This window comes from Erinaceus europaeus, unplaced genomic scaffold (genome assembly GCF_950295315.1).
Source record: "Erinaceus europaeus unplaced genomic scaffold, mEriEur2.1 scaffold_596, whole genome shotgun sequence".
Lineage (NCBI taxonomy): Eukaryota > Metazoa > Chordata > Mammalia > Eulipotyphla > Erinaceidae > Erinaceus > Erinaceus europaeus.
Genome location: NW_026648157.1, coordinates 43309 through 57744, shown reverse-complemented (window position 1 = coordinate 57744; position 14436 = coordinate 43309).

Below are 14436 nucleotides of genomic sequence, written 5' to 3'. Positions count from 1 at the left end.
CCTTCCCGTCTGGTGGGGGCAGTGTCAGCTGAAATGCCGCCTCACGCCTCACGACTCTGGCAGAAACAGCCTCCCCCCAGCTCACGGAGGCAGACGGGTCCGGCTGCGTGACCCTGGGGAACGCACCCACCACCCACCCCTCTGGCCCTTGCTGGCAGCAGCTCCTGGAGATTCCATGTCTGTCCTGAGTTTGTGCTGAGCCCCCGGCTGGAGGCAGGTGTGCCCAGGACCCCAGTCCCTGCCCACTTGTGGCCTCAGGCAGTCTTCTGGGAGGCTCCTTCTATGCCTCAGTTTCCCTGTCTGTGAAGGGGGCGCGGAGAGGAGACATCCTGCCTTACAGGGCTGCCGTGAGGTTGAGCAGTCACTGCAGCAGGCACAGTTGTGACTTGGGGACGGCAAGGACCCGGGGGCCTGGTGCCCGCACCTCACCTCGGTCCCTCAGACCAGCAGGCTGACATGCCCTCAGCCTGACCGGGAGCTCAGAGCTCCAGAATGGACGGCCCAGTGCTTATGTCCAGTTGACTTTCTGGCCACTATGTTGTTTTTACTGATTTCTTACCTTTTTAAAATATGTACTATTATTATTTTTAAATATTTATTTATTCCTTTTGTTGCCCTTATTGTTTTATTGTTGTAGCTATTATTGTTGTTGTTATTGATGTCATCGTTGCTGGATAGGACAGAGAGAAATGGAGAGAGGAGGGGAAAACAGAGAGGGGGAGAGAAAGACAGACACCTGCAGACCTGCTTCACCGCCTGTGAAGCGACTCCCTGCAGGTGGGGAGCCGGGGGCTTGAACTAGGATCCTTATACCGGTCCTTACGCTTTGCACCACCTGTGCTTAACCCACTGCGCTACCGCCTGACTCCCACTATTATTATTTTTTAAGTTATCTTTATTTATTGGATAGAGACAGCCAGAAGCTGGGAGGGGCAGGGGGAGATAGAGAGGGAGAGAGACAAGAGAGACACCAGCAGCCCTGCTTCACCATTTGTGAAGCTTTCCCCCTGCAGATGGGGACCAGGGGCTCAAACCTGGATCCTTGTGCACTGTAATATGTGCGCTTAATCAGGTGCGCCACCACTGGCCCCTTAAAATATATTTTGCTGTTAAGAGATGAAAGGCATCTACCAGACGATTTCACCCATATGTGGAATCTAGAGGTCTGATTTACATGAACTTGCCAAAACCAAAACAGATCAAAACAAACAAACAAACAAAAACAAACAAAACAAAAGCAAGCAAAGTGTTTGGAAGCCCCCGTGAGAACTCTGCTGATTTGGGGGAGGTGGGAGGGTGCGGACACAGAATTCTGGGGGTGGGTGTGGTGTGGAACCAGACATTGTCATCTTACAATCTTGTAACAGACTGTTAGTAACAAATAAAACATTCTAAAAGTTAAAAAATATATTTTTTTCTTAAGGGGCCAGGTGGTGGACACTCAGAAGTAGTAATAGGTATAGATGTGACTTAGAAAGGAAGTGAAGGGGAGTCGGGCGATAGCACAGCGGGTTAAGCGCAGGTGGTGCAAAGCACAAGGATCCCAGTTCAAGTCCCCGGCTCCCCACCTGCAGGGGGGTCGCTTCACAAGCGGTGAAGCAGGTCTGCAGGTGTCTGTCTTTCTCTCCCCCTCTCTGTCTTCCCCTCCTCTCTCCATTTTTCTCTGTCCTATCCAACAGTGACGACAACAATAACTACAACAATGAAAAACAAGGGCAACAAAAGGGGAAATAAGTAAATAAATAATAAAAAATATATATATATATAAAAAGAAAGGAAGTGAAGGCAGGACGGAAATCAGTAAGAATAGACAGCATGCATGCATATATATATAGAGAGAGACATAGAGTCAGCCCATGTCTGTGCCCCGGGGGAACCGCTGCAGTTTCCAGCGGAGGGTGGGGACACAGAGCTCTGGGGGTGGGAACGGTGAGGAGTTTTACCCATTATCTCATGATTTCGTGAATCAGCGTTAAATCGCGAATGAAGAGGAGGGCTCTGGCATGGTGCACGGGTCCCAGACCGAGCGATGTGTCTCCCTGGAGTCCCTAGAAGGTTTGTTTTGTATTTTTGCCACCAAGGCTATCACTGGGGCTTGGTGCTCACACTGTGAATTTATTCCTCCTGGTGGCCTTATTTTTCCCCTTCTTTTTAAAAATGTATTTTATTTGCCAGGATAGAGAGAAATTGGCAGGGGAGACAGAGATAGGTAGGTAGGTAGGTAGGTAGGTAGGTGGGCAACCTGCAGGCCTGCTCCACTGCTTCTGAAGCTGCCCCTGGCTGCAGGGAGGAAGCAAGGCTTGAACCCAGGCCTTGTGTGGTAGTGTGAGTGCTCTACCTGGTGTACCTGACCTCTTTTTTTTTCACTTTTTTTTTTAAATTAGGAGCAAAAGCACATACTACCACTCCACCACTGGCAAAGCTCCATCTGAATTTTCTTTCTACCTCCAGGGTTATTGCTGGGACTCCTTAATGCCTGCGCTACGAATCCACCGCTCCTGGTGGCCATTTTTCCACCATTTTATTGGATCAAACAGAGAAAAATTGAGAGAGGAGGGAGATAGAGAGGGAGACAGAGAGACACCTGCAGACCTGCTTCACTGCTTGTGAAGCGACCCCCTTGCAGGTGGAGAGCCAGGGGCTTGAACCCGGATCCTTGCGTGGGTACACACACACACACACACACACACACACACACACACACACACACACAATTTTCCTTGTGGTCAGCCATCCCAGAGTTTAGCTTTCTGATAGTGAGAGAAGTGAGGTCCCTGAGGCAAACATTCATGCCGTGCCAGTGTGCTCAGGGTCCAGCGGAGTGAGAACGCAGTCTGAGATGCCTGCTGGGAACATGCACCCCACATTCAGAGCCGTCTTGCTCACAACAGCCAGGATATGGGAGCAGCCTAACTGCCCACTGACAGATTGGTGGGGGCGAACTGGCTGAGCACACATAGCACTAAGCACAAGGATCCAGGTTCGAGCCCCCGGCTCCCCCCCCCCCACCGTGGGAGGGGTAGATTCACAAGTGGTGAAACAGATCAGCAGGTGTCGGTCTTTCTCTCCCTTTCGCTATCTCCCCATCATCTCTCAATTTCTCCTTGTCCTATCTAATAAAACCAACGGGTGGGGGGAATGGCTGCAAGGAGCCGTGGATCTGTAGAGGCAGCACCGAGCCCTGGCAATACCCTATTGGCAAGAAAAAAAAGTGGTGAACTTGTCTCTAGACTTTGGCACACCTATTGGCTTACCTGGGGGTGGGGGTGGCATGGAGCTAAGCCTTGAGTATCCTGTATCCCTATATAAGTCACTAATAAAAGAAATAAGCAAACAAATTAAAAGAGAGATGTCTACCCCAATAGAAGTGGTAACTCAAGAGACCTCTATTTTGACCCCAGAGATACGATGTTAAGTACTTATTTCTGGTGGTAACTTGGAAATGAGTCACAGAAAACCTGACGTCCAGAACGCTAACTACATTTGTGTCGGCAGTTATGTGGTGAGGACAGCAGTGAAACTCAGGGCAGAGGAGAGTGGTGGAGGCCATGGGACAGGCCTCGAGTCCAGCCCGTCGGGTACCCTGCCTCTGGGCTCCGTGAACCTGCCATCAGAGCTCATAAGGAGCTATCATTCGGGGGCCTGGAGGTGGCACACCTGGGGGAGTGCACACGTTACAGAAAACAAGGACCTGGCTTCAAGCCCCAGGACCCCACCTGCAGGGGAGAAGCTTCAAAAATGGTGACATTCTGTATCTCGTGCAAGGATCCCGTTTCGAGCCCCCGGCTCCCAACTGCAGGTGGAGGGGACCTCACAGGCAATGAAGCAGGTCTGCAGGTGTCTGTCTTTCTCTCCTCACTCCCTCTCCTCTCTCAGTTTTTCTCTGTCCTAACCAAAAAAATGTAAAAAAAAAAACCAAACAAACAAAAAACGGCCTCCAGGAGCAGTGGGTTTGTAGTGCCGCAGCGAGCCCCAGCGATAACCCTGGAGGCGATAACAATAACAGGAATCATGGAAAAAATAAAAAGAAATGGATCTGGAATCAAGCAAATTGTTCCTGCTACAGTGGGCTGTTGGTAAAGTCAGACCTAGAGAAAGTGTTGTTAAGTTTCTGTGTACACTGATTTTATTAATTGTACATTATGAGCAAAAAAAAAAAAAAAGGAAGAAAGAAAGAAAGAAAGAAAGAAAGAGAGAGAGAAAGAGTAGCTGTGACATTCAGGGACCCAGAATGTCACTGCCGGCATCGTGTGCGTGTGTGCGTGTGTGCGTGTGTGTGTGTGGAGGGGTGCTTCTGTGTTGCCTGCTCAGCACACGTAGAAAGCTAACCTTCGGCCGGAGAGTCAGGAGGTGACAGGCTCCCTGGTCTCTCAGAGCTGACCCCTCCACCTGCCGTGGGCCTTGGTCAAGGCTACAGGAAGGAGCCAACTCACCCGGGAGCCCAGAGATCAATATCCACCCAGGACCTTCCTGCCCCGGCCCAGTCTCAAAAACAAAGTCTGACGCGGGCTCTGAGAGATGTTTGTGGCAGCGTTTGTGGCTGTGGGACGCTGTTCAGGAGGGTGTGGCATCCTCCGTGTCCCCTCCGGCCCTCACCCCCATTCAAGGCCGTTCTCGAAAGACAATGCCAGGGGGCCGGGCGGTGGTGTGGCTGGCGGAGTGCACACATCCCCATGTGCAAGGACCAGGTTCAAGTCCTGCTTCCCACCAATCATTCCTCTCCTTCTCCACTTTCTTTCTTCGAAGAAGAAAGACACTGGAACATCTTTTCAGCATTATCTGAACGGGCAGAATCGATCTCGCTTGTTTTCTGAGAATAAATGGCAAAAGCATGTCATGTCCTGTCTCGGTTTGAGAGGAGAGGGAGGAGTTTGGATGACATCTTAGCTTAAATTTAGATGTTTGAACACTTAAAAAACAAAACTAGAAACCTAGCTGACTGTACTCTGCTCCTTGGGAATAGAATGTATTTTCCTCTGGAGCTGAGGGACCATCCCTTCAAATGTTGGATTTTTTCTTCTTCTTCTTCTTCCTTTCATTCCATCATCATCATCATCTTCTTCTTTTCTTCCACTTCCTCTCCTTTTCCTTCTCCCTCTCCTTCTCCTTAATTTTTTCCTTCTTCATCATTTATTTATTTTTGCCTCTAGGGTTATTGCTGGGGCTCGGTGCCTGCACTATTAATCTGCTGCTCCCGGAGGCTATTTTTTCCCTTTTGTTGCCCTTGTTGTTTATCATTGTGGTTGTTATTATTATTGTTGTTATTGCTATCATTGTTGTTGGATAGGACAGAGAGAAATGGAGAGAGGAGGGGAAGACAGAGAGGAGGAGAGAAAGACAGACACCTGCAGACCTGCTTCACCGCTTGCAGGTGGGGAGCCGGGGACTCGAACCAGGATCCTTGAGCCGGTCCTTGTGCTTCGCGTCACCTGCGCTTACCCCGCTGCGCTCCCGCCCGGCCCCCTTCCTCACCTTTATTGCCCTCACTTAAGATAAAGGAAGCAGGGGTGCACTGGAGTTTCGGAGCCTTTGAGTGGGTCATGTCCTTACTCCTCACACTGCACAAAGAGAGGAAGACACAGGCCCTCAGACAGACAGACAGCAGTCACGCCCAGCAGAGTCACGTTCCAGGACATGTGCAGATGCCCTGTGCCCTCCTCTGCCATCTGTCCTCTCCGGCCCTGCGCTGTCACAGGCATCAGCCCTGTGCCCTGGCCGCTGCACTCCAGGACCTCTGGACCAGGCAGCCGTGAGGTCTAAAAGGGCCAGGAGGCTTCTGAGACAGGGGCCTTGCCCCAAGCCCCTGCTTTGAGGAAAGCTCCCCCTTTATGACTCAGGAGCCTCCTCAACCCCGTCTCCAGGGTGGTGGTGACACCTTGGCACGTCCAGTAATCTGGCCGGTATTTATTCACCCTGACACTTCCTTTCAGCTCAGCCGGAACAGCCACTGATGCTCCTGGTTACTGTGTGAAATGTATCGTCTCTGATGCCATTAGGCACCGGAAATGAGCAAATCCTGCAAAGAAGCCCCCCAGTTCCCCCTCTGCCCTGGGTGTCCCTTGTCCCACAGACGGGAGAGAGGGGGAGTGTGAGGGGAAGATGACCAGAGGGCTCTGAACCTCAATTCCATCAGGACCCAGAGAGAAAAAAGGGGGGGAGGGAGGGAGGACACTCAGAAGTAGTAACCTGTGTAGGTTTGACTTAGGAAGAGAAGGCAGGACCAGAGGGGAAAAAATAGGCAATGTAGATATAGATGGTTCTAGAAATAATAGTCAGCCCCTATCTGTGAGCTGGGGAGAACCGCTGCAGTTTCCAGTGAAGGGAGGGGGACACGGAATTCTGGGTGTGGGGACGGTGTGGAGTTACATCCCTGTTATCTCATAATTTTATAAATCGATATCAAATCACTAATAAAAATGATTCAAAAAAAAACAGTTAAGTTTTGGGAGAGTGAAAAAATATACTCAATTCCAAACCGGTCAGTGTCCCTAGCCTGCCCTGACCTGTGTTAGCTAAGGGCCAAACACATTAGATCACAAGGGCCATAGAGATGATGCTGTTTTTATTGGATTCTGACTGCCTTCGGAATGCGCCGACAGGATTTTTAAATGTACGCTATCTCATTTTTTAAATTAGCTTTTTAATTTTTTTATTATTGAATACAGACATAGAGAAATTGAGAGGGGAGGGGGAGACAGAACGGGAAAAAGACAGAGAGACACCTGTAGGCCTGCTTCACCGCTCGTGAAGCTTTCCCCCTGCAGGTGGGGACCGGGGGCTTGAACCTGGATCCTTGTGCACTGTAGTGTGTGCGCTTAACCAGGTGCGCCACTGCCTGGCCCTCGTACTATCCCATTAAAATTTTATGCAAATGAGGTGAATGCTGGGACTCTCTGCTTTATAAGGGAGGAGATGCAAGCTGGCAGTGCCTGGATTATTGCTCCTGTTATTTAATAATGAGAAGAGAAATAAAACAGGAATCTGGTTCTTAAAAAAAAAAAAAAAGAAATGAAAGAAGACATCTTCCATAGTCAACAATTTGTTTGGCTTTGTATGTTAACTCTCTTTTCAGCCACCAGGTTCCAGATGCTACCATGATGCCAACCGGACTTCCATGAACAGAAGACCCCACCAATGTGTCCTGGAGCCCCACTTCCCCAGAGACCCACCCTGCTAGGGAAAGAGAGAGGCAGACTGGGAGTATGGATCCACCTGTCAACACCCATGTTCAGCAGGGAAGCAATGACAGAAGCCAGACCTTCCACCTTCTGCAACCCTCAATGACCCTGGGTCCATGCTCCCAGAGGGATAGAGAATAGGAAAGCTATCAGGGGAGGGGATGGGATACGGAGTTCTGGTGGTGGGAATTGTGTGGAGTTGTATCCCTCTTATGCTACGGTTTTGTCGGTGTTTCCTTTTTATAAATAAAATAATTAAAAAAAATTTATATTTATTTTATTTATTTATTCCCTTTGTTGCCCTTGTTGTTTTATTGGTGTAGTTATTATTGTTGTTGTCGTTGTTGGATAGGACAGAGAGAAATGGAGAGAGGAGGGGAAGACAGAGAGGAGGAGAGAAAGACAGACACCTGCAGACCTGCTTCACGGCCTGTGAAGCGACTCCCCTGCAGGTGGGGAGCCGGGGTTCGAACCAGGATCCTTATGCCGGTCCTTGTGCTTTGCGCCACCTGCGCTTAACCCGCTGCGCCACCGCCCAACTCCCTAAATAAAATAACTTAAAAAACAGAAAAAAGGAGGAAGAGGAAGAGAAGGAAGAGGAGGAGGAGGAGAAGCTGTGGTCTTCCGGGGACACCCTCCCTGCATGCATTTGTGTTCCCGGAGTTCAGGCTCCGAGGAGACGGCCTGAGGAGGCACTGTGGGGGCGGGGGGGCCCTTCAGATGCAGGTGCATTCACATTACAGGGCACAAGGACCCAAGTTCAAGCCACCTGCAGGGGGAAAGCTCCACCAGTGGTGAAGCAGAGCTTCAGCTGTCTCCCTCTCTCAATTTCTGTTTCTATCCAATAATAAATAAATACATAAAAATTTAAAAAGCAGGTAGAATAATGGTTATGTTTGGCTTAGGCGTCCTCACTGTCCTGGGTGGTGGAATCAGCTGACTGAGTGGGCTGTGGGCTGGGGGCATTGAGCCTGCAGCTGCTACCCTGTGTCCCCAGGGCCACGGAGGGACGCCCACCTGTGTCCCCAGGGTCAGGGAGAGACGCCCACCTCTGTCCCCAGGGTCAGGGAGGGACGCCCACCTGTGTCCCCAGGGCCAGGGAGGGATGCCCACCTGTGTCCCCAGGGCCAGGGAGGGACGCCCACCTGTGTCCCCAGGGCCGGAGAGGGGACGCCCACCTGTGTCCATGGGGTGCTCCCAGGGGAAACTCAGGTCTTTTGTAGATTTCCTTTCCTGTTGTGCTGAGTGCTGTTGGGTTTTTTCCAGTTGTTTGTTTATTTTAATTAGTGATTTAATATTGATTTGCAAAATTATGAGATATCAGGGGTACAGTTCCACACTGTTCCCACCACCAGGGTTCTGAGTCCCCATTCTCTCCACTGGAAACTGCAGCGGTTCTCCCCAGGTCACAGGTATGGACTGATTCTCTATCCATCTATACTATGTATATCTGTCTACACACACACACACACACACACACACACACTCACACACACACTCACACACACACTCACACACACTACACACTCACACACACACACACTCACTCACACACACTCACACACATACTCACACACACACTCACATACACACACACACTCACACACACTCACTCACACACACATACACACACACACATACACTCACACACTCACTCACACACACTCACACATACACTCACACACACACACTCACACACACACTCATACACACACATACACACACACTCACTCACACACACATACTCACACACACTCACTCACACACTCACACACACACATACTCACACACACACTCTCACACACTCACACAATCACACACACACACTCACACACACACACACTCACTCACTCACACACACACTCACACACACACTCACACACACACACTCACATACTCACACACACACACTCACACACTCACACTCACTCACACACACACACACTCACTCACACACTCACACTCACTCACACACACACTCACACACACACACACACACACACACACTCACACACTTTCTCCCCCCCCTTTCTCTCCATTTTTTTTCAATGACCCAGCCCTTCACTTCCTTTCTAGGTCACCACCTATTATTGCTTCCAGGTGTCTTTCTTTTCCCCTCTTCTCTCTCAGAAAAGAGAAACAGAGCCTGGCTTCCTCTGGTGTTTCCCAGATTCACTTCCCTTTCAGTGATGGCACACAAACAAGATTCCTGGTGACAGATGCTTTGGGTCCTAGTGGAATGCGGGTTCAGAGCCCTCTGGTCATCCTCCCCTAACACTTCTCCCGTCTGGAAGTACAGACACCCAAATTCTCTCTGGGGAGCAGAAGGTGAGGGTCCTGGCTTCTGTAATTGCTTCTCCTCTGGACATGGGTGCTGGTGGGTGGGTGCATGGCCCCAGGGCGCTGTGGCGTGCTTCCCAGCTGAGGTGCAGGATGTGCGCCTGGGCCTCACCTGGGTGTGTCCACAGGGCTTCTGCTTTCTGAGGGGTGCCTGCTGTGTAGACCCAGCGCACGAGAAGCTCAGGCTCTCCTCCCTGACCTGTGTGTACACTGGGGACACTGAGCCCAGTAAATGCTGCTGCTTCCCTTTCTGGTACCTTCTTTCTGTCCAAATTCGTGTCCTGCCCAAGCTGTCTCCTCTGCCTCCTCCTCCTGCTTCTCCTTCTCCAGGGCCAAGCGCTGATTTCCTCTCTGCGGGTGCTAGCTCGGCCGACTGTGCCCCAAAGTCAGGGAAAGCAGAGACTTCTCTCAGACAGGACTGTCCACCTCATCTGCTTTGGGGTTAGCTAGCAAAATCAAAGTTTTGCGAAGATCCCTCTGAATCTCTCTTTGGACAGGTTTGTCCATCTATTAAACTCCCCCACCCTTTTTTTTTTTTTTAAAGGAGAAGGGCTGTCTCTGGCAAACAGCTTCAGAAAATAGAGACCTGGCATTTACTGTCTCTCTTGGTATTAACTCCACCGTAGCCTCAGACCAAATTCTCCCTGAGCCCAGCCTCTGAGACCTTTTCCAGACCCGTCTAAGCACCTCATCAAGCGGAGACATACTGATCGGATCAGACCTCGCACCGGGGACTCATCTGCTTTCCTGGAACAATGAAAACATGGCAGGAGCTGGCCCCCAGCTTCAGAGCTGAGCCTCAGAGGCCTTAGCCCTCAGATGCACACGCACACGCGCGCGCGCACACACACACACACACACACACACACACACACACACCCCAAGGAAGGAGAAAAACAGGGATGTGGGGGTGACAGCAGGGACAAAAGAAAAGTAAAGAGAAACCGATTCACGAACACCTTGCTTTTGTTTTCAGAAACAGAATGGCTGGAACCATCAGCCGCTAAAAATACAGGGTCTGAGTAACCGCCTGGCAGGAAGAGTCTCCGCTCACCCCAGCGCCACCACCCCCTCCATGCCCTCTGCTGTCATCACGGCTTGCTGCCGACAGGGAGAGGTGACTCCAGCACGGTTCTCCTAGTGTTTCTCTCATCCTGTCTGCTGACGGGGAGAGGTGACTCCAGCACGGTTCTCCTAGTGTTTCTCCCGTCCTGTTGCCGACGGGGAGAGGTGACTCCAGCACGATTCTCTTAGTGTTTCTCTCATCCTGTCTGCTGATGGGGAGAGGTGACTCCAGCACGGTTCTCCTAGTGTTTCTCTCGTCCTGTCTGCCGACGGGGAGAGGTGACTCCAGCACGGTTCTCCTAGTGTTTCTCTCGTCCTGTTGCCGACGGGGAGAGGTGACTCCAGCATGGTTCTCCTAGTGTTTCTCTCATCCTGTCTGCTGACGGGGAGAGGTGACTCCAGCACGGTTCTCCTAGTGTTTCTCTCGTCCTGTCTGCCGACGGGGAGAGGTGACTCCAGCAGGGTTCTCCTAGTGTTTCTGTCATCCTGTCTGCCGACGGGGAGAGGTGACTCCAGCATGGTTCTCCTAGTGTTTCTCTCGTCCTGTCTGCCGATGGGGAGAGGTGACTCCAGCATGGTTCTCCTAGTGTTTCTCCCGTCCTGTCTGCTGATGGGGAGAGGTGACTCCAGCACGGTTTTCCTAGTGTTTCTCCCATCCTACGGGTGATCCACGGCACAGACGATGGCTCCAGGCTGGGAACCTGCCCTGGGCACGCGTGTCCCCCACATTCAAGGGCCGCACCGTATCTGGAGCACGTGGCCCAGGGCCTCCCCGTGGCTCAGACGGAGCCCTGGATGCCGACGTCCTCAGCAGCTGGGCGGGCAGGGCTCCCAGCTTCACAGGAGGCTGGACCGCTTCAGCTGGAGAGGAAACCAAAGAAACCGAGGACACTCAGCTGTGGTGTGCCCACCAGCTTGGACGTGCCCTCGCCCCTGGCCGACGGGCACCACACATGCCGAGGACACCCACCCTGGACACACACTCCATCCAGTGGCTGATGGCCTGCAGGTCACAGCCCAGGAACCACACAGTAAGGCCACCCTGCACTCCGAGGAGCAGGCCCGGCGACGTGGCGCCCACCCAGTGCCCCCGCCATGGTCACCGGCACCGCCCTTGGCCCTGGCCAGCGGCCCCTGCAGGCGGAGGAATGCCAAAGCTCCACAGACTGACAGGGCTTCACGGTGGGCAGCGGGCGACCTGGCGGACACATAAGTGACCACCTGGCCCGCCCGGTGCCGACCGAGAACCCCAGGGCCGCCACCTCGCCCACCCCTCTGAAGGAGGGCTTCAGCGAAGGGGTCCTGGCGGCCGGTGGAGAAGCTGACAGCAGGTGGATTCACACCTATGAGCCTGGAAGACAGCAAACAGGCTGCAGGTCACCAGGCTGCCCCTCAGGGCCGGGCTCTGTGGGGACACGCTGCCTCTCCCTCCCCGCCAGCCAGCACCGTGGAAGCTCTCAGAATGACACTCAGTGAAACGTCCCCACCCTGCCATACACACCTAGTTAGCCCTATATAGTTTTTTTAAAAAGTTTACTTGTACTATAGTTGTTTACTTTTTATTAGTGATTTAATATTGGTTTACAAAATTACAAGGGTACAGTCCCACACCGTTCCCACCCCCAGAGTTCTGTGTCCCCATTCCCTCCACTGGAAACTGCAGTGGTTCTCCCAAGGGAACAGAAATGGGCTGACTATTGTTATTTCTATAACTATCTATATTTATGCATCTTTGCCCATTTTTCTTTTTTTAAAAATATGTATGTATTCTCTTTTGTTGCCCTTATTGTTTTATTGTTGTAGTTATTCTAGTTGTCGTCGTTGTTGGATAGGACAAAGAGAAATGGAGAGAGGAGGGGAAGACAGAGAGGGGGAGAGAAAGACAGACACCTGCAGACCTGCTTCACCATTTGCGAAGCGACTCCACTGCAGGTGGGGAGCTGGGGGCTCGAACCAGGATCCTTGAGCCGGTCCTTGCACTTGGCACCACCTGCGCTGTGCTACCACCCGACTCCCCTTTGCCCATTTTTCCTATGGTCCTGTCTTCTCTTCCTTTCTAAGTCACCCTTATAGCTGTGACTACTTCTAAGTGTCCCTCCTTTTTCCCTCTTCTCTCTCTGGGTCCTCATGGAGTTGGAGTTCAGAGCCCTCGGTCATCTTCCCCTGACATTCCCCCCCCTCTGCGAGTCTGGAGCCAGATTCTTTATGGGGAGCAGAAGGTGGGAGTTCTGGCTTCTGTCATTGCTTCTCCACTGGACATGGGTGTTGGCAGGTGGACCCACATCCCCAGCCTGTGTCTGTCTGTCCCCGTGGGGCAGGGCTCTGGGGAGGGGAGGCTCCAGGACATATTATCAGCCCCGTTTGTCGTTGTTTTGTTTCATTTTTAGTTATCACTGAATCTTCACTGCTCCAGGATGAGTTTGTTCTGTTTGCTTTTCAGATAGAGACAAAGAGGCAGAGGGGGGGGTGCAGCAGAGGGAGAGGGCAGCATTGGAATCGCCTCATGCACGAGGCCTGGCTAGGGCTGGCTGTGCACATGGCAAAGCAGTGTATTTCCAAGGCAGCTGCTTCACCAACCCTGTCCTGCTACGTTTAAAACAAACAAACCAACCAGGCCATTGTCTAGCCATGATTTACCATCAGATTTTTTTTTTTTTTTGGGTAAGAATCTGTCTTCCTTCATTTCAGAATCATCTCCAAGATGAAGTTCTTTTATTGTTGATTTTTATTTATTTTGGATAGAGACAGTGAGAAACCAAAAGAGAAAGGGGGAGGGAGGGGAGGATGGGGAGAGAGAGAGAGACACCTACAGCCCTGCTTCACTGCTTGTGAAGCTTCACCCCTGCAGATGGGTATGGGGCCTGAACCCGGGTCCTTCCACATTCTCCACTTCTCTCAACCGGACGTGCCCCTGTCCCCCCCAGCCCTTGCCAAGCAGAAGTCAGGAAGCCCTCTCTCCAGCCCGGCCTCCCCAGAGCGGCTCGGAGATGGAAATTTATTGGGCTCTTAACAAAGATATGAAAAAGACAGCAGCAGGGTAAAATATATTTGGAGAAGGGGCCACCTGTGGACACGGCACCACATTGAGGCTGGAGACAGTAACAGGATGGTGGCGGCAGGCTGGACGTGAGGTGGCGGCCACCACGGGCTGCCCGTGTGCAGACGGGCCCAGGTGAGTGACAGGGGCCAGCACTGTCCAGGCAGGACCGAGGGGCTTTGCACTGTCCCTCCAGAAGAGAAGGAGGCATGGCGGCCCTCTCTGTCCCCTCAGCAAGAAGCAGGGGCTCACGGTGATTGATACCAGGTGAGCATTTTCACTCCGCCATTGGGGGCAGTTGCAATGAATGTGAATATATATGTACATATACATATGCATATACATATATAATATACACATACATATATAATATACATATATAATATGCATATGCATATATATAATATACATATACATATATAATATACATATACATATATACATATACATACATATATACATATATACATACATATGTATATATATAATATATATATACATATGTATATATACATACATATATATACATATACATATATAATATACATTCTCACAGAATGGGAGAAGATCTTCACATGCCAGACATCTGACAAGAAACTAATCACCAAAATATATAAAGAGCTCAGCAAACTTAGCCGCAAAAAAGCAAATGACCCCATCCAAAAATGGGCAGAGGAAATGAACAAAACATTCACCACAGAGGAGATCCAAAAGGCTAACAAACATATGAAAAACTGCTCTAGGTCACTGATTGTCAGAGAAATGCAAATTAAGACAACACTAAGATACCACCTCACTCCTGTAAGAATGGCATAC